A 6,632-nucleotide genomic window follows, 5' to 3' on the forward strand; every position below is an offset into this window, starting at 1 on the left:
ACAGCGGCAGGCGGGAGCCAGGCTGAAGCCGGCCGGCTTCACCGCCAAGGAAACGGGGAGCCACGGAAGACGCTGGAGCGGGGCAATGGCGTGGTCAGATGAGCGCTTTAGAAAGAGCCTCCTGACTGCAGAACACCGGTGAGGAGGCTGCGGCAAGCATCCTGGCATCATCCGATGAGGTGGACAGCGAGGGTGGAAAGAAGTGAGGGGAGCGAGGAGGTGAAGCAGGCGGGATTTGGGGGTCGGGGTGAGGGGCCCAGGAAGAGGGCGGTATGAGGACAGCGCCCAGGTTTCTGGTTAACCCTGGAGCGAGGGTCCAGGAGAAGGAGGGTGGTCACGTGCATTGAGCTGGGTGAGCCTGTGGGACTTCCGTGAATCTGGAAGGGGAGTGAGGGTTCTGGGCCAGCGACGAGGAGCTCGCAGTGTGCGATGGGACCGATGCCACAGGGGTGAGGCGGGTCCAGGGAAGCGTTCAGGGCCCGACAGTCTGAGACTGAGGGGACGCGGTCACCCAGACAGCAGCATCTCAGAAGGCAAAAGCAGAGTCAGGGAGCCAGGGAGGCCACAGGGTAGGGCATCCCAGAAGAACGTGCTTTGTAACTACAATTGAAGGTTGGTGGTGGGGTGGGGCGGGGGCAGTAGCCAGGCTTTGGAGGCTAAAGGAGGAGCCACAGGGGAGGGGGAGGAGGGGGAGGGGGGAGTTTAGATGAACTGAGGCCAGGAGAGGGAGTTGGGGTGAGGATGTGTGTACATGTGTATGTTTTCTAAGGAAGAGAGAGCTGAACCCTCAACAGGTCCAGGAAAGGAGCAGGGAGGGCCCCAGGCTGTCTGTCTCTGGGTCAGGGCCCACCCTTCCACCCTTTTCCCCTCCTGCTGCCTGCCCTCCAAGGGCCTCCCATTTTGCTGTCCCCCTGCCAAGGTACACACCAGCCCAGCCACTCCTCAATGGGGCCTCTCACCCTCGCCCACCCCTGGAGCCTGGGTCCATTCACCCCATCCCTCAGAATTTGGGGATTATCAGGGGTCTTTTGGTCTGTCCTCCTGGCCTGAACTACAGAGGACCCAGGCTGGGTCACTGCCCAAAGAAGGGGAGGGGGCCTGGTGGGCAGGGTACCTGGAGGACACCGGCAAGGGCGGATAACTGAGGCTCCCTCCAGAGGCTGGTGTAGGCCCTAGCCGGGCTCCGTGGCTCAGCCTGTAATCCCGCGCCTTGGGAGGCTGAAGTGAGTAGATTGCCTTAGCCTGTGGGTTCGAGACCCGCCTGGGCAACTTGGTGAGACCTCATCGCTACAATAAATCAAAAAATTAGCCGGGCGTGGTAGTGCACGCCTGTAGTTCCAGCTACTTGGAAGGCTGAGGCGGAAGGATCGCCGGAGCCCAGCAGGTCGAGGCTGTGGTGGCCAGGAGTGGCCACTGCACTCCAGTCTGGGTGAAGAGTGAGACTCCAACTCAAAAAAAAACAAAAACAAAACCAGGCCCTGGGTGGGGATCACACAGGGGTCAAGTGTTCAGGGAGGGGGCAGGCTCAAGGGGGAGTTGAGAACTAAACAGCAGGGACTAAAAGTTGACAGCAAGGACCCTGGTGTTAGTCTGCTTGGGTTCAAATCCAAGTGCCACCACTCACTGGCCACGTGCCCTTGGGCAAATCACTTAACCTCAGTGCCTCATAGGCATGCTGTGAGGATTACATTAATTAATCCACACAGAGCACTGAGCCTTGTGAGTGTGAGCTGCTCTTGGTGGGGGGAGGCTCAGCAAGGGGACCTGAGGAAGCAAGCAGGAGGGCAAAGGGCGCACCATGCTGGGGAGGGGCTCCCATGGGCTTCACACTCACTCAAACACAAACTCAGTTGGTTCCCCACTCGGGTTCCACCCCTGGGCCTCCCTGCTCTTTTCTGAGGCCTTCAGGCCTGGTTGTTTGTAGCACACACCTGTCCCCAGCCCCCACTTTCCACCGGCCCTGGGACACCAAGTCTGAGCCCTGTCCTGTTGCCCGGTTCTGTGCCACTGGCCATCAGAAGCCTCCCCGGTCTCCTAATAGAGGCCGAGACAGCCACGCTGTGACCTCGTGGTCATTGTCTCCTTGCCCACAAGCTGTTTGCTCTGAGGCTGTGTACTCTCCCACCAAGGCTCACCTCTTGGCTAGGCCAGGGGCTTCCACCTTGGGTCTGTCTCCAGTGGTGTCTGGATGTCAGTGGGTCAGCTCTGCCTGTGGTCACCTGCTGCATGGTCCTGGGCAAGCTACTTCCCCTCTCTGGGCTTCAGGTCCTTCAGTCACAAGAATCAGAAGCTGGCCAGCGAGGACTGGCCTGGACGGGGTATCAAGTGGGGTGGGTGGTTAAACAGAACCAGACAAGGCAAGTAACCTGCTCCACCCGGCCCCTGGCAAAACCAGTGCTGGCACCGGCCCGGTTGTTCAGAGCGCGGGCTGGGGAGTCAAGCAGACCAGAGTTTGGATCCCAGCACTGCCTCTCTGTGGTTGTGGGCAAGTGACCTCATTTCTCTAAACCTCACATTCCTCCTCTATAAAAAGGGGGCTCAGAGTCCCTAATGACAACAGCTAGCGCTCCCAGGGCTCTTCTCCTGTGCCAAGCAGGCACTAGTCTGAGCACTTTACGTGGATTAACTCATTTCAACCTTTTGAGATTGGTTTTATTATTTGCTCCCACTTTGTAGATGGGAAAACTGAGGAGTAAAAGGGTTGACTCTCTCATGGTCACACAGCATGGTCAAATCATGAGCTGGGACCAGGGATGGTGGCTCATGCCTATAATCCTAGCACTTTTGGAAACCAAGGAAGGAGGATTGCTTGAGCCCAGGAGTTCGAGACCAGCTTGGACAACAGCGTCATCTCTACAAAAAAAAACATTTTTTAAAAATTAGCCAGGCGTGGTAGCGCAAGCTACTAGGGAGGATGAGGTGGAAGGATCGCCTGAGCCCGGGAGGTCAAGGCTGCCGTGAGCCGTAATCATTGTGATCATGCCACTGCACTCCACCCTGGGTGACAGAGTGAGACCCCAACTCAAAATCAATCAATCAATCATGAGCTAGGATTTGGCTCCAAGCAGGTTGGTTACCTGTCTTCCCTTTTACGATCATGCTGTAGGGTCTCTTAGAAGAGAGAGCGAGCCAGGCTCGGTGGCTTAGTCTGTAATCCCGTGATTTCGGAGGCTGAGGTGAGTGGATTGCCTGAGCCCGCGGGTTCGAGACCCGCCTGGGCAACTTGGCGAGACCTCATCTCTACAATAAATAAAAAAATTAGCCGGGTGTAGTAGCACACGCCTGTAGTTCCAGCTACTTGGAAGGCTGAGGTGGAAGGATCTCCGGAGCCCAGCAGGTTGAGGCTGCAGTGGCCAGGAGCAGCCACTGCACTCCAGTCTGGACAACAGAGACTCCAACTCAAAAAAAAAAAAAAAAGAGAGAGTGAGACAGTGAGCTCCCTCTCTTCATCAGGTGAGAACACAGCTACCTATGAACCAGGAAGAGGGTTTCACCAAGAACCCCACCATGCCCAGGAATTCAAGACCAGCCTGGAAAATACAGCAAAACCTAAAAAAAAAAGAACCCCACCATGCTGACAGCCTGATCTCAGACTTCTAGCCTCCAGAAGTAAATGTCATTCAAGCCACACACACAAAAAAGCCAGGTGCGGTGGCTCATGCCTGTAATCCCAGCACTTTGGGAGACCGAGGTGAGAGGATTGCCTGAGCTCATGGGTTCCAGACCAGCCTGTGCAACTTGGTGAGATCTCATCTCTACAAAATTTTTTTTTAAATTAACCAGCCGGGCTTGGTGGCTCAGCCTGTAATCCCGCGCTTTGGGAGGCTGAGGTGAGTGGATTGCCTGAGCCCGCAGGTTCGAGACCCGCCTGGGCAACGAGACCTCATCTCTACAATAAAAAAAAAAAAAATCAAAAAATCAGCCGGGCATGGTAGCGCATGCCTGTAATTCCGACTACTTGGAAGGTTGAGGCGGAAGGATCGCTGGAGCCCAGCAGGTCGAGGCTGCGGTGGCCGGGAGCGGCCACTGCACTCCAGTCTGGGCGACAAAGTGAGACTCCAACTCAAAAAAAAAAAAAAAAAATTAACCAGCCGGGCTCGGTGGCTCAGCCTGTAATTCCGCACTTTGGGAGGCTGAGGTGAGTGGATTGCCTGAGCCCGTGGGTTCAAGACCCACCTGGGCAACTTGGCAAGACCTCATCTCTATAATAAATCAAAAAATCAGCCGGGTGTGGTAGGGCGTGCCTGTAGTTCCAGCTACTTTGAAGGCTGAGGTGGAAGGATCGCTGGAGCCCAGCAGGTCGAGGCTGCCGTGGCCGGGAGTGGCCACTGCACTCCAGTCTGGGTGACAGAGTGAGACTCCAACTCAAAAAAAAAAAAAAAAAATGAACCGGGCGTGGTGGTGCGTGGCTGTAGTTCCAGCTACTTGGAAGGCTGAGGTGGAAGGATCGCCTGAGCCCAGTAGGTTGAGACTGCAGGGGCTGTGAGCATGCCACTGCATTCCATCCTGAGCGACAGAGTGAGATTCCAACTCAAAAAAAAAAAAGATTGAGAGAAGAGTTAGTGGCTAATAAAGACCTTAATACAAGTCTGGTACATGGCTCAGTAATAATTGAACATTTAATAATAAATGTTAATAATACTTATTACTGTTACATTGTTCTCACATTCCTTCTAAGTTTAGATTTCTGCCTTGATCTGCCAATAAGAAAACCCTCTGAGGCCGGGCACAGTGACTCACGTCTGTAATTCCAGCACTTTGGGAGGCCGAGGCAGGACTGCTTGAGTCCAAGAATTTCAGACCAGCCTAGGCAACATAACAAGGCTTCGTCTCTACCAAAAATAAAAAAAAATTGGCCAGGTGCGGTGGCGTGTGCCTGTAGTCCCAGTGCCTTGGGAAGCTGAGGTGGAAGGATATCCTGAGCCCGGGAATTCAAGGCTGCAGTGAGCCAGCCGTGATTGTACCACTGAACTCCAGCCTGAGTAACAGGGTAAGACCTGGACTCAAAAAGAAAAAAAAGGCCGGGCTCGGTGGCTCAGCCTGTAATCCCGCGCCTTTGGGAGGCTGAGGTGAGTGGATTGCCTGAGCCCGCGGGTTCGAGACCCACCTGGGCAACTTGTTGAGACCTCATCTCTACAATAAATCAAAAAACTAGCTGGGCATGGTAGCGCACGCCTGTAATTCCAGCTACTTGGAAGGCTGAGGCGGAAGGATCACCAGAGCCCAGCAGGTCGAGGCTGCAGTGACTGGGAGCGGTCACTACACTCCGGTCTGGGCGACAGAGTGAGACTCCAACTCAAAACAAAACAAAAAACCCTGTGGGTTCCAACCTCCCCAGGTTGGAGCCTGGGGAGGACCTGGATGGGACCCTCCCTTGCCACCCCTTCTGTGTGTCTGGCAAGCTGAGAGGAGGGATATTTGCACAGATGTATGGCCCAGGGTGTGCAAATAGTCCGGGGAAGGGGTGTGGTGCTGGTAAATTCCTGCTCCACCAGTGCCTGCCCCTGATTCCCCACATCTGCTAGAGGACTGGCTCCTGGCTTTGAGACTCCTGGGAAGTCCTTCCCTCTGTCTAGCCTTCCTTCTTTTCATTGACAGGGGTCTCTCCTTCCAGGCTAGGGAAGAGGTGTCTCTTCCTGTAGTCTCCATGTTCTCCCCACTTCCACCCCAGGGGATGTCTCAGTCCCATCCTCAAAAATCCCAGTAATGCAGTGGAAATTAAAGCTACCGTAAATATTCTAATCTTTTAACAATTTTGCTTCAATCAACATCTAAATGTGGTCACATGTGCCCAGACCACCCAGCGGCCTTCTTGGAGTGGGAAGGGGGGTGAGGCCGAGGGAATGGAAGGCAGAGGGGAGCTCTTAGGCATAGGCCTGGCTCTGGAGGGACTTCCTGGGGGAGAAGGCTGCCGGTCTTTGGACCCTTCCCTGTTTCCCCAGGCCTGCACACACTGACCAATTTTGTCCGCCCTTGGGCAGCCCGGGAAGCAATGCAAGCCTTACACTCTCTCCCAATCAACTGGCTGGGAGAGGGCTTGGAATGGGGGTGCTCCCTCCAGAGATCGGAGCCCAGGGCTGGCTTAGTGGGAGCCACACAGGACAACCCATGAGGGCCTGGCTTAATGCTCTCTTGGGTCATTTTGAAATTCATAATAAATACTAGGGGTTCCATGTTTCCATTTTACACTGAGTCCCATAAATTATGTGGCTGGTCCCTCATCCTCTCTCTGTGGGCCCTCCCCACCTCATACTCATACTTAGTCAATAGACATTTGTCGAGCACCTATTTTGTGCTGACGAGTTGTGCCAGATGCTTGGGAATTCAGTGAGGAACAACATAGACATGCCCCAATTTCATAAATCCATACAGTGGTTTTCCCAATAATAATCATGTTGACCATAACTGCCAATTAGGAATACTCCACATATAACAGGAAATTTACATATATCATGCTTCATCCTCATAATAACCAGTAAGGGAGGTATCATGATTCCCATTTTCCAGAAGAATAATCTGAGTCTCAGAGGTCAAATCATTTGTCTAATGTCACACAGCTAATAAGTAGCAGAGCCAGGACTTGCTCTTTTCCTTCATTTTCTTTCTTTTTTTTTTTTTTTTTGTAGAGACAG

The sequence above is a fragment of the Carlito syrichta genome, unplaced genomic scaffold (genome assembly GCF_000164805.1).
Source record: "Carlito syrichta isolate Samal-C Ts95f unplaced genomic scaffold, Tarsius_syrichta-2.0.1 Scaffold304465, whole genome shotgun sequence".
In the NCBI taxonomy this organism is placed as follows: domain Eukaryota; kingdom Metazoa; phylum Chordata; class Mammalia; order Primates; family Tarsiidae; genus Carlito; species Carlito syrichta.